This window comes from Mytilus californianus, unplaced genomic scaffold (genome assembly GCF_021869535.1).
Source record: "Mytilus californianus isolate M0D057914Y unplaced genomic scaffold, xbMytCali1.0.p SCAF_3, whole genome shotgun sequence".
Taxonomy (NCBI): Eukaryota; Metazoa; Mollusca; class Bivalvia; order Mytilida; family Mytilidae; genus Mytilus; species Mytilus californianus.
The window spans coordinates 72,261,450-72,274,270 of NW_026262679.1; the positions used below are offsets into that span (position 1 = coordinate 72,261,450).

At 32.4% G+C, this 12,821-nt stretch overlaps 1 long non-coding RNA gene across 19 annotated transcripts in view; it reads left to right on the forward strand.

Annotated features, from left to right (window-relative positions):
• The window catches only part of LOC127735025 (uncharacterized), a 154,939-nt gene that overhangs the window by 38,222 nt on the left and 103,896 nt on the right, over positions 1-12,821 (forward strand). For 11 of the 19 annotated variants that reach the window (XR_007997934.1, XR_007997933.1, XR_007997932.1 and 8 more), the window contains 3 exons: positions 19-166; positions 731-802; positions 1,157-1,225. This is a non-coding gene — a long non-coding RNA (uncharacterized LOC127735025). The remainder of the gene's footprint in view (positions 1-18; positions 167-730; positions 803-1,156; positions 1,226-12,821) is intronic. The other 8 variants (XR_007997942.1, XR_007997941.1, XR_007997940.1 and 5 more) reach the window with 2 other exon arrangements.

Below are 12,821 nucleotides of genomic sequence, written 5' to 3' on the forward strand. Positions count from 1 at the left end.
ATTTTGTTTTTGTTTCAGATACTATGAAGAAGATGTTTACAGCATAGACCCTGAAAATAGAGCCATTGGCGAAGACCAGGACAAGATGCTTAAAGTAGCAGGCCTTACCAAGTTTCAGTCGCAGAAGATGAAGATTATTTCATTGAAAATTGGAGATAAATAACATGTAAGTATTTGGTTATTACAATTGTACTTTAAACTATTATAATATTTGTTAGGTATTTAAAATCAGTTTTCTCCTGGAAAAACTGCTTGAAATTTCATTACAAAATGGTCCAAAATTTCTTTGTCAAATTTATATTCTTATGAAATATATTTTAATAAGAATGTATTGTAATATTAAATATACTTATACCCCAATTTAGGATTTGACATAAAACATGCATCACATTAATTTCTGAAATAATTATTACAACAAATAGTCGCTTAACATTGACAATTTGGATATATACATATTTATCTGCATTTTTTTTTTTTAAGAAATTGGGAAAATATGGCTTGATTTAGATTGTTTTCTGTTCAAAATGTACACATCAGATTGTTTTGGTTAACTTAGCCACCGTTTTCTGATAATTCGAAGCACACATTAATTTTGGAAATAATAATTATATCATTTAACTGTCTTCATTACTATTTAAAATGAAAATAATGAATGATATATAGTCTAAAAGGGCAACTGACCAATGATGTTCGCTGCCATTAATGCCAGTTTTTTCTTTCTATATTGAAGCTCCAAGGAAGATTAATTATTACATTAATCTTCACCCAAGTCTGAGGCCATGACATGAAAGAAATAACGCAAGTATATTTAAGCCAACCAATTTCTGTACATTATCTAGAAAAATGTGATAAAGTACATAAGGCAACACACATTTTTCTTATTTTGCACATTTACAACACAGAAATAGATAATTTATCAGTTTGACAAATGTTTTCCAGGTACACAAATAAAATTTTATAACGTGAAAAGTAAATCCCGAGATAGAATTTTATCCTTCAAGGGGAGACTAGTACAATAAACAGCAAGCATGTTTCTTTCAGTGGGAGAGAACTCACTATTATGCAATCAGAATACAGAATTTAAAAAAAAATTTAGGTTGGAAATTTAACAGATTTGTAAAATATATAATTTGTGTCAATTCTAATTCCTTTTTAGGTTATTTTAGTGCCAAAGTTTTCATGAATGGGGAGTAAGACTTGGTGGTATAATATTTCTAATATACAAGTAGGTATATAATTCGTCTATTTAAACAAAGGAGAAGGTCTGGTAAGGGCTCGTTTTGGCCTAATATTCGAAGTACATCTAATGAAAGATTTTTGACATTCACGCAAGTGTCTACTTCAGTCGATTCAATTAGTGTATGTAAAAGATTTGGACTGATTTGGTCATTAAAGACGCTCAAATAGAGGCTTAAATACGAAAAATCTATCAAATAATCCATAAAATGTCACTTTTCAGATGGTTTTTGTCTAAAATGAAAGTGGCTGCATTTGTGTTCAGTCTCGACCTTTATATTTGTTATGTATTATCATCAAATACAACATATATTTAAATATTAAGATGGAACACAAATGCGGCCACTTCCATTTTAGACAAAAACCACCGTAAAATTAGCACAAATGCTAAAATTGTGAAGATTTCAGTAATATTGCATGAATTTCTGATGTTATTACCCGATGCATGTGCATTGTATTGTCAAAATCAGCCCATATTAATGGAACAGAAGTATTCTTCTTTGCAATAAATAGCTAAAAGTTTACATTTAAACAAATTTGTAAAAATGCTATATTTTGGGGCCAAAAAGGGGTCTTACCAGGCCTACTCCTTTTATTATTATAAAATAAGTTTAAAGGAAATAAAATGTGCTCAAGGCTTAAAGTTGTAAGAGGTAAAATGTTGTTTTTTTCTTGACTAAATGTTCTAAAGATTTGAATTGGTTACATGGATGTCATTGTAAAGACTATTTTTGTTTGCAGACTTTGGCAAAACCACGAAATAAAGTACCCACAAAAATACAATTGTTCCTTAATATAAAATAAATTGGTGCCCAAGAAAATAAAGAAATCCACAATAATATGCAAGCAATATTCCAACACTGATTCTATTTATTTTTTAAGAATTTTTATTGACTAAGCATTTTACTTTTTCAGGCTAGCAATAATTACTGCTTTTCAGTACGGGTTGAGGTTTAGAATGATCATTGGAGCTGACTTTTAAGGTAAGAAAGAACCATTGCATAGATTTATGAACTTGTTGATTACAGATTATGTAAATGCCCTTGAATTTTGTTATGCCTGTGAGTTTTTATGACAGAAGCCTGGCATGTGGTCTCCTGGGGGTCCAAGTGTGAAGTGGGATTGGCCGATTTTTTATAACCTTGACATGGGAAAGGGAAAGTATTGTGCAGGAAACAGTTTGGGAGGAGACATGAAATTACAAGGGTTATTATTACAATGATAAGCGGGATATGGGATTAGACGGAAAGCCTTCATACTTGGTCAAATTGTTTTCCATCATGTGTAGTTGACCATAATATACCACTATTTTGATTCGACTATTATTAAAGAAGTGATGGGATGTTGATTGCAATTTTAAGTATTATGACCATAAAACACCTTCTGAACACCACAACTCTTGAGACTCTTACAGAAAGCTCCCATACGTAATGGGATTGTTTCCCCGTCATGTATAGTTATAAAAATATGGAGATGTGGTATGATTGCCAATGAGACAACTGTCCACCAAAGTTCAAATGAAGTGGATGAAAGCAATTATAGGCAACGGTACGGCTTTCAACAATAAGAAAAATCCCATACCGTATGGTCGCCTAAAAAAGGCCATATACCATTATTTAGACCTGGCCATTTCTATAGGGACTTCGACTATTTATTTTGAGTATTGTAACAGTGTCACCTTATGAATGCAACTCCTAAGACCATTTGACAGAAAGCTCGCAAACTTGATAGGATTGTTTGCCATTGTGAGTTGTTTACAAGAAGAGAAAAGATTTCTGCACAAATGCGGGAAACTGAAAAAGTTAATTATTTTGATTACATTTGTATATTTATTTTTATATTTATTTTTTGTTTTATTGATTTTCCCACTGTTATTGGGGACAAAGTCCTCATATATATGTTTAAAAGATTTGAATTGATTACATAGAAGTCATATTTGTTTGTGTTGTTGGGTTTCGTCACATTGATGTGTTCTCTGCATCGTCTTTTACCTTGATATGTTATATATCACCTATTTCTATATAATGAACATAAGTATAGCAACAAAGATTCTTTTCTAACTATTTTGAATGACTAAGCATTATATATTTCAGGTTAGCATTACAGCTTGTCCTTACAGATTGATGTTGGAAATGGCCATTGGAGTTGAATTTTAAAGGTAAGAAAGAACTATTATATAGATTTATAAACTTTTTTATTTAAGATCTTGTAAATTCCCATGGTTTTTATAATCTTATTACAATTTAATGTTTTCTGGAAGGACATGTCAAGTTTAAGGAAGGGAAAAATGATTATTTTGGAAAGTTTCTCTCCTTTAATTGTAATTCCCAGTTTGCTATTTGTTGCCTATTTCAGTTTCTTAAAATATGACAGAAAATTGAAAAGTGTCTATTTCTTTTTCAGATAACTATTACTGTGGCTGAAGGAAATAATTGTTTGATTAATTCTCCGTATCCTTCAGAGTTGTTGCAAAGGTTATTAACATGTATACAGCTTGGCACTCTACACAAGGCATTGGATTTAACGTCTCCATTCTGACCGGACATGGCTGCGAATTCATACAGAGTCAAATGCACGTTTAATGTCTACAAAACATGCATATAATTGTTGGGATTTATTTCTTATGTATTTTTGTATAAGAGTATTTATTACAAACGTATGATCAGATGTACTACATCCTCTGTTAAATCCAATTTGCTCTTTACAAATGAGTTTTTTCTTCTCAAAAAAAGGCTGTCAGTCTATTTTATTTAATATTCTGTTAAAAAGTTGACCAATAGTGTCACTTATTGTTATACCTCTATAGTTTGAAGGATCATATATTGACCCCTTTTTATGTATAGTTGAAATATTCTCTTTGACCATATTTTAGGATAGATTCCTGCGGAAAAAAATCTATTAAAAGCTTTTAAAAATAGTGGGTTAAAAATTGATTGGCAGTACTTAATTATTTCATTTAGTATCATATTTAATCCACAGGATTTGCCATTCTTTAAAGATTTAATAGCTTTTAGTAGTTCAGACTCTGTAATCTTGAAAGTCTTAATTCATTAAAAATATTAGTTTTTTCTAAATTATTAAGCTCCTGTAGAATTGATTCATTTTCAGCAATTGTATTTTTATTTAGGGATTTAAAATGAAACTCCCAATCTTCCAAACTGATATTTGTTTCCTTTTTATCATTGTTATCTCCTTTTAATTTTTCAACTAATTTCCAATAGGCTTTAGGATTTTCATTTTTAAGATTATCTAGCTTATTAAAGAAATAACTCTTTAACTTACATTTATCTTTTCTCGTTTTTCTGTAATGTTTTAGGCATTTAAAATATGACCCTCTAATGTATTGGTCATTGCTATACTTTTGCAATCGATTGCATTTATGATCTAGTTCTTGTTTTATTTTCTTAAGACTGTAATCATACCATAACTTTTGCTTTCTGTTATTAACTTTCTTTTAATATTTTTTCATAGTTTTCTTCTTTTTTAAGGCTAAGTCGCCTGCAGTTATAATGATTTTATTTAGGTTATCTATCATATATTTTTATGCTTATGAGTTATATTCATGTATGTTGTTTTTAATAATAAAAAATTCCTAAGGCATATAAGTATAACAGGAATTGATTGTCTTCTTGCACACATGTAATACATGTAGGCGTAGGAATTTTAGCACCAAAAATTAGGTTGTAAAGTGAACTGAAATTTGTAAGTATTTTGTGAACATTGTATTTTTTTAAGGATCTTTAAGAGAACAAAGATTTGCATAATTTTGTATTTTTTAAATTAATTTTCATGTAGGTGGAATGGCTATACAAACGTAATCGTATTTCGACTTTTGTACCAAATTTTTTATAGCCGTAGTCCTAATGACAAGATTTCTTTTTTACTTACATATATTCAAACAAAATTATGTTTTCTTTTACTCATTTCCCGGAGTGAGGTCCTACACTTAGAGTTTCGCTGGCATTGACAAAAGGACACAGGTTTCCTAAAATGGGTTTTTCCTGGTTGGCCACGGAACATTGAAATGTAGTTATTCAGTTTTTCAAATGCAAAAGGTTGACATGAGATTATTTTTCTAGTATAAGTTATTAAATTCATATTGTATAATGTAAAGTGTGTAATTTGTCTTATTAAATCGGCAGCTCACAATATGCAGTACTCGAGCTAGTCAAAAAACATAAGTTTGTGTTGTGTATTTCTTTAAGTAGTTAGGTTAAATGTATTTAGTGGAAAGAATCCTATGAATTCAAGATGTCTGGGTTATTGGCAGTATGAATATATAAAAAAAAATCTGGTGTGATTACCAATTAGACAACACTCCACAAGAGACCAAATGACATAGAAATTAACAACTATAGGTCACTGTACGGCCTTTAACAATGAGCAAAACCCATACCGCATAGTCAGCTATAAAATCCCCCGAAATGACAATTGTAAAACAATTCAAACATTTGTTTTGTTGAGCCTATTTATTTGAGGGAAAGAAGTTATGATACTATATATAGTATATAATCAGCTATAGTTAGATGAGGAGATAAGGCGTCTGCGCAATGCTAGGCGGTGTTGTCAGTGTTGTCGTAGAAGTATAAACTGAAAAGTACAGGTTCCAGACCCAGTCGGGGAGGATGTAAAGAATCAGATCTACTCTAACATTGTTAGGTTGATTTTCTAGGCACTTTATATATATATACATGTATATATATATTAAAATATATCAAGGCAATGTCATGGACCATAAAATGCAGGAAAAGTTTGATTTTGATGGTTTTGACATTTACATTGAACAAGAAATGCCATATTTACCGCTAAAATCTGGGTTTCCATGACAATACTGCTTTACCAAATCTGTTGAAATGAACACAGGTCTAGTTTGCTTTTAATATGGTTTTGACATTTACCATTCAAGAGAAATGTGCCCCAAGATACCTTAAAAATTTGGTTTTCTGTTACTGACTATACTGCTGGAGAACAAACACTTGAAAAAAAAACAATGTCATAGACCATGAAGTGCAGGTCAAGTTAGATTTTGATGTTTTTCACATTTCCCATTCAATAGTAATGCCCTAAGATTACCTTAAAAAATGGTATTTCTTTAATTTCTGGATAATTTAACCAAATTGATGCTTTGAAATTGTACACAATATCATGGATCATCAAATACAGTTCAAGGTTCATTTTGATGGTTTTCTGCAAGCAGCTAGGTGTATCTGATCACTAGATATCTTAGATCTAGTTTGCCAAATCTGGATGGCAAATGCAGGTCACAGGAAAGTCCGAAAGAGGTTTCTGAAGGGTGTTTCACAGGATTTTATTTCAATCACTTGGTTAGGTTAAGTGTATGACTATTTTATTTCAGATCCAGGATATAAATAGGATCAGACAAGTTTTACAAACTTGTGAACCATTGTACAATTTTTTCAAAGCACACAATGAGTACATTTGGTTTAAAATAATTTTTTTAACTCCTTTTTGGTCTGTTAATGTTCCTTCATGCTACACTGTGCTCTGTACACAAATGAGATTTTTTGCTGTGTTTTTAGTGGTCAGTTTGTATAATTATGTGGTTTCACATGTGCTAATTTGGAGGTATAGATTGTGTAGTGCATTTTCTGTTGAAAATTAGCTTTTATTGTCACGTGGCTACCCTTGTTGTAAACTTTTCAAAAATATCTCTGGTGAAACTACTATAAGGCCAGAATTTTTATGTTTTTTTTAATCAGGCCAAAATATGAAAATACTACAAATTTCACATAGAAATAGTTAGGATATAACTATTAATACAAAATAACTTCTTTTTGGCACATCACATTAAAAAAGAAAGGAATGACCCCTCAAATATGCATTATTTGTGTTGTAATGTCAGTCTTGGTCAAATTTTCAATAATTCTTAAAAGCTTTTTTCTCACCTTGACAAAGTATAAAAAAAACAGATTTGGTGTACTGTTCCGGACTGTGGTATAAGTTGCGGTGTCAGTTGCAGTGTCAACAATACACTAGTTTGTTTTTTCTACATTGATCTACATTGGCTAGAGGTATAGGGGGAGGGTTGAGATCTCAAAAAACATGTTTAACCCCGCCGCATTTTTGCGCCTGTCCCAAGTCAGGAGCCTCTGGCCTTTGTTAGTCTTGTATCATTTTTGTCGAGCTATCGACTTTTGTCGAAAAAGCGAGACATAGCGATCCTACATTCCGCCGGCGTCGGCGGCGTCCACAAATATTCACTCTCTGGTTAAAGTTTTTGAAATTTTAATAACTTTCTTAAACTATCCTTGATTTCTACCAAAACTAGGACAGAAGCTTGTTTATGATCATAAGATAGTATCCAGAAGTAAATTTTGTAAAAAATAAATTCCATTTTTTCTGTAATTTACCTCTAAATGGATTTAGTTTTTCTGCCAGGAAACATTATATTCACTCTGTGGTTGAAGTTTTTAAATTTCTGATAACTTTCTTAAACTATCCTGGATTTCTACCAAACTAGGACAGAAGCTTGTTTATGATCATAAGATAGTATCCAGAAGTAAATTTTGTAAAAAAAAATTCCATTTTTTCCGTATTTTACTTATAAATGGACTTAGTTTTTCTGCCAGGAAACATTACATTCACTCTGTGGTTAAAGTTTTTAAAATTTTAATAACTTTCTTAAACTATCCTGGATTTGTACCAAACTTGGACAGAAGCTTGTTAATGATCAAAAGCTAGTATCTAGAAGGAAATTTTGTTCCTGTTTTTCCGTATTTTACTTATAAATGGACTTAGTTTTTCTTCCAGTTAGCATTACATACAGTCTGCAGTTAAAGTTTTTAAAACATTTATTAGATTCATAAACTATCCTGGATTTTTACTAACCTTGGACAGAAGCTTCTTACAATCAAAAGATAGTATCGAGAGGAATATTTTTATTTTTTTCCCTCATTTTTGTTGAGCCTGCGATTAACAGCAAAAATAGGCGAGACACTGGGTTCCGCGGAACCCTTACGAATTTTTTATTTTAGTTTCTTGTGTATAATTTGGAGTTTAGTATGACGTCCATTATCACTGAACTAGTATACATATTTGTTTAGGGGCCAGCTGAAGGACGCCTCCGGGTGAGGGAGTTTCTCGCTGCATTGAAGACCCATTGGTGGCCTTCGGCTGTTGTCTGCTCTATGGTCGGGTTGTTGTCTCTTTGACACATTCCCCATTTCCATTCTCAATTTTATGATCAGCCCAGTGGCGGATCCAGAACTTTTCATAAGGGGGGGGGGGGGGGGGGGCGCTGTCTGACCTAAGGGGGGCCCGCTCCAGTCATGCTTCAGTGATTCCCTATATAATCAACCAAATTTTTTCCACAAAAAGGAGGGGGCCGGGTCCCCCCCAGTGCCCCCCCCCCTAGATCCGCCTATGCAGCTGGTCAGATTTATCTCTACGTAATTTTCAGAAAAATTAGACAATCCAATTTGGAGAAATTGCGCTTAAGATGTAATTTTTTGTTGTTATTATATTGGGTCAATAACGCTGCTGTTAGACTATCAGTCCCCAAATATATCATCAGCTCAGTAGTCAATACTTCGATACTGACATGATTTATATCAAACCTTTCTTATATTGTCAGTTTATGAATTAAAAAATTATCAAGAAACTTTAAAAGTTTCAACTCCTCCTGTTAAAGTTAACCTTAGATGGATTTTTCTATTATTTTTAGGTCATTTTTGGTCATATAGCTGTTGAACTGTTTTAGTTCTTATACATCATTGACTTTCAAATATTCAGCCTTGAGCTTCCTGATGGAAGTAAATCCTGAAAAGCGCTTTGTACTCATGAAATTTATAAGACGTTTTTTTTTTTTCATTTTTTAAATACTATAATGCATAGAGAGAAACAGTGAAAATAACAATTAGTTCTACAAGGGCGATGTATAGTAACTATACAAATCCTTGATAACATCATTACATAGAAAATGAAAGGATATGGAGTAAATGTACATGGGACAAAATCGCACACAATACATAGAAAACACAGAAAATTATCAATGAACAGGACTTTTATTCCTGTTCTTCATCTTGACAGTTGATGTAGGGTCTTCAAAAATGAACGAATCATTCATACCCTACAGCAAGGTCAAGACGGCCCCTAGCGTCGACTTAAGCGGTACTATTGATAAAAATAAACCACAGTTCACAGTGGCGGATCCAGAGGGGAGTGTAGAGGGCGTACGCCCTCTTTTGCTTGCATTTTTTTTTTTGTAAAATGATTAATCAGACTAGACTTCGCGAACTTTGCCATTTCCCGTGTATTTAATTTTTATGCGACAATTCCTTACTTATAAAGATATTATTTGCTCGTATTTACTGTAATATATTATTGATTATGTCAAAGTCATCACGGTGATTCGCTACGGTGGAGTTGACCAGTACGTCGAAAAAAACGGCACTCAATCATTTTGGAATTCATATTACAGTAGCACATTGCTTAGGCTGAGGATGACAAGCATGACGCCTTCAAAGCGACAAAGTATTGAGCAAGAACGTATTGACTTCTATTTCACAATTCCACCCAACAGAAAGTAATACTCTATTACACTCTCATGAAAAAAAAGTTCCACAGCAATATTATTTACCTACGAAAACATGTTTAACCCCACACGCCCCAGCCCATTAATAACACTGCTGAATAGTGATCCCCAGTCAGTAAGCTCTAGATATAGATTTAATGTCGAAGGTACGGACCATTTGATTTGAGTGGGCAGTCTGAGATATTTTAAAGAAAAAATTCTGACCCTGATTTTTGCCTTAAACAAAAATTCTGGCTGTATCTGGATTGAAAACAATAATCTTGTCCATTTTTTTGCTATTAGAAAAAAATATTTTCAACAAAATTATTTAGCATTAAATGAACATGATAAAAAAAAACGTGTGATACGGTGCTTTTTGTCCGCAATTTGCTTTTTGTCCGCTTTTGCTTTTTGTCCGATAATTTTGCTTTTTGTCCGACACTTTTGCTTTTTGTCCATTGCTTTTTGTCCGTTTTGCTTTTTGTCCGATAATTTTGCTTTTTGTCCGACACTTTTGCTTTTTGTCCGTTGCTTTTTGTCCGTTTTGCTTTTTGTCCGATAATTTTGCTTTTTGTCCGACACTTTTGCTTTTTGTCCGTTGCTTTTTGTCCGCTGATTTTGCTTTATGTCCGATATAAAAGTGTGTATATTTTTTGCAGGTTTCATTTTGAACTTCGAAACACCATGCCCTTTTTGGAGTTAAATACAGACCATACTCACTTTATAAATGGAGGGGAGGGGGGTCTCGGAGAATTTGAAAATGAATGATATAATACCTGGTAATAACTTGAAAAGGAAAATTTGCTGAAAAAAAAGAATGAATATTCCATCCGAAAGTAAATTCGCATGGCCCATACACCCACCTACCACGACCCGAAAATGAAATGATCGATCACCATATATATAACGTTGCAATTATCCCACTGAAACTACCAGCCCAATATCATACTAAATTTGGCTGAATTATCCTTTAATAATGAGAATCTGGAAGCAAGAAGAATTCCGATGAACTCACCGGTAGCCAAATATGACTGCAATGGTTAACATAGAATATAAAGTCGTAAAATACAATTTAAACTTATTTGTATATTAAAACCCTTAACATTAGAAATTTTGATTAAGAATATCTGACAGAGATTAATTGTTAAGAATGTGAAGAACGCCTTACTTAAACTATCGGACGACTCCTTTAATATTAGAGTTGTTGCCCATAACTGAAACTATTTTGATTTGTGTAAGGTTTTTTTTTGTTTGTTTTTTTGTTGCTGTTAATCTTGAAAACATTAATGGTCAGAGAGAAACTTCAAAAATGTTTTAAAAAGCGTACTATCAAGACGATAACAAAAAACTTGACGGATATAGCAAGGACAGTACTGGAATGGAAATTTTGTTTGATTGGAATTTGCATTTGGTCGGTTTAGCTCAAGTTGACGTCCTTTATGGCTCAGCTATTCAACATTTTTATCAGATTTTTTTTTTGTCTCCAACATCACTGAAGAGATATTAATTGCTAAAATGGCTGGTGAAATAAAATTGGTACCGTTAATGTTATTAGAGACGACCTTAGGATTATCGAGAAGGGGTGTGGTTGTTTGGATAATTTTCATCCTATTTCATAACTAAATCCTGAATTGTCCTGTAGTTTGTAGGACAGACTATTTATCTTAATGTTGACATGAAGATGGGCTCAGTTATTTATGTTCCATTACTGACATACAAATCCATCCATTTCGAAAATTTTCTTCCCCAAAAATGTAAAAAAAGAAAACAGTTGTCATTCCCTTACTGACTTTAATTACGACATTTGAGGGGAGGGGTAATTATCTTAGATAGTATTCATGTAAGTATTCTGGTGAAGATGAAATTCATTTTTGTTTCATTCAACGCCCAAGCTGCTTCACTGCACGTAAACATTACTGTGCTGATGAAAAAGATTTTGTTTTCTGTAAAGTAATGACGATATAATATATGACAAACAATATGTTAAAGCAACTGCCAAAAGAAATAAATCAATAACTGACGAATGACAAGAGCTGTCTCTCTCTATCATATATATTTTTTTATGTTCCAAGTCCATACTGCAGATTTCTTTTTTATTCAGCAGTATATTATATGTAGTTCTTAAAAACTTAAAACTCTATGTTAGTACAACATGTATATGCGTGCAGAATTTAGACTGGTACTTTATGTCTTCTTTGATTTTTTTGTGCTATTTACTGACGAGGCAAACCCCTGTTACACTGATTTTTAAAGTTCGCTCAGTGGTTGTTCTGTTGTAATACTGTCCCGGTTTTCGGGGCAAATTGGACTGATTGAAATGAAAGGTTGTGTCATCTTTATGATGCTGCTGATATCGGTGACGAATTTCACTATATATGTATCTTATATCATGTAGCGCTCTCACACAAGAGAGAAAAAGCTGTTGCTACACCAATGCATGAGTCCTAAATTTAACAAATTCAAGCAATAAATGAGCTGAAATAACCATATCATTCTTGAAAAACTTATTAGATTATAACAGTGGGAGTCAGTCCTCCTTCTTAGTCTACACAGTTATGTTTGCATTTGTACATTTGTAGTACTACTCATTTGAAATACTGAAATCGACCCATAATAATGAAGTTATTTTCACAAATCAAGTACTATAATAAAATAAAGGTACAATGTTATGCATTACCGTTCTTCAATTTTTTTATCATTACAAAAGTAAACATACAAAAGTGATTGTGTATATTGTCAACATAGGCAAAAATGTTTAGTGTTATCGTGCATATTTATAATAAATTTTGCGTTTCTATATTTAATAGTTGAAGTTTGTAAGAAATAGTTCAAAGCTGAAATTTCAAATTATGCATATAACATAATCTATAACATATACGGAATGCCATAGAAAATGCAATGCTATTATTATTTTTTTTCTCCAAAAAACATACTGATTTATTTTCAGCTCACCTAGCTCTATTGACCAAATGGGTTTTTCTCATCACTTGGCGTCCGTCGTCCGTCGTCGTCGTCGTCCGTTAACTTTAACAAAAAAGAATTCCTCTAAAAC